Raw genomic sequence first — 1123 nt, 5'->3', positions numbered from 1 at the left:
GAAATATATGGAAAGAAAATGTGGCCTCTCATCTCTAGAAAGTTGAAAGCTTAAACAAAGTAATCTGAGTATGGCTGAGATCCTTGAAGTGTTGCCCTAGGCATTATAAAAAAAAATAGACAAAAAACCCTAACTACTGACCTGGAAAAGTGTTTTTAAAAACTTGCTACATACCAAGGAAAAAAGAAAAGAAAAATCACCATAAGAGATAGAATATCAAGGCGTATTGCATGATCAAGCATGGAGTCTAAACATATATTGCCTACATGATACTAGAGACACATTTCAGGAAGTTAACTTAACACTACTTGAGGATTATTGAAAGCCCTAAATCCCTTATTGAAGCACACATTTTCCCATAGCAGTTTGTATTGAACTTTCACAGACCTCTGAAAAGCTCACAAGAAAAAAAATTAGAAACCTCAAAAGAAATAAGCCCCCTAATTCAATACATTGAATATGATAGAAGAAATTTATTTCTCCAGCTCTTCATCCATCTGATAAATGTTTATTAGATGACTACTATAAACTAGAGAGTTTTCAAGGAATAGCGTATACAGAGGTAAATAGAGTGATGAGATGAAGATATTAAAGAAGGAAAAGAAACTACAGCAAACCAGGATAAGAGGAGGAGGAATAGGAGTAATAGGAGGAGGAGAAGGGTAAGAATCATACAAGAGAAAAGCTATAATAAGAATTTACTCCCTGAAATTAAAACTTAATGAACATATGTTCACTTCAGGGGTATACATAGTAAAATTGGAACAATACAAAGATTAGTTTGGCTTCTCCTCAAGGATGGCATGCGATCATGTGAATATTGCTATACAATTTTTAACAGCAATTTTTAAGTCTGATAAAGATAGCACTAAAAAAGAAATCTACAGAATAATATCACCAATGAATATTGGTGAATAATCCTCATACAATATAATCAAATATAATTGCACAGGAAAATGAAAATCTTTTAATATAAACAAAGAATGCTAGGATGGTACAGTATTAGATATTTATTATATTTTACTATATTAATATATCTAAAGAGAAAACTCATAAGAATGTCTCCAGATAGGATGAAAGGTGCTAGATAAAATTCAAAGCCTATGTCTGCTAAAAATTACTT

The 1123-nt window shown here is 31.4% G+C and overlaps 1 non-coding gene across 1 annotated transcript; it reads left to right on the top strand.

Moving 5' to 3' along the window:
- Positions 1-731: 731 nt before the first annotated feature.
- Positions 732-833, top strand: LOC116533902. The gene has a single exon (XR_004261508.1). It is a non-coding gene; the product is annotated as a U6 spliceosomal RNA (small nuclear RNA).
- Positions 834-1123: the final 290 nt, after the last annotated feature.

This window comes from Sapajus apella, unplaced genomic scaffold (assembly GCF_009761245.1).
Source record: "Sapajus apella isolate SASKATOON/1434 unplaced genomic scaffold, GSC_monkey_1.0 scaffold84, whole genome shotgun sequence".
Lineage (NCBI taxonomy): Eukaryota > Metazoa > Chordata > Mammalia > Primates > Cebidae > Sapajus > Sapajus apella.
The sequence above is the reverse complement of the archived record's forward strand: the minus strand, read 5'-3'. Positions and strand labels throughout refer to the sequence as shown.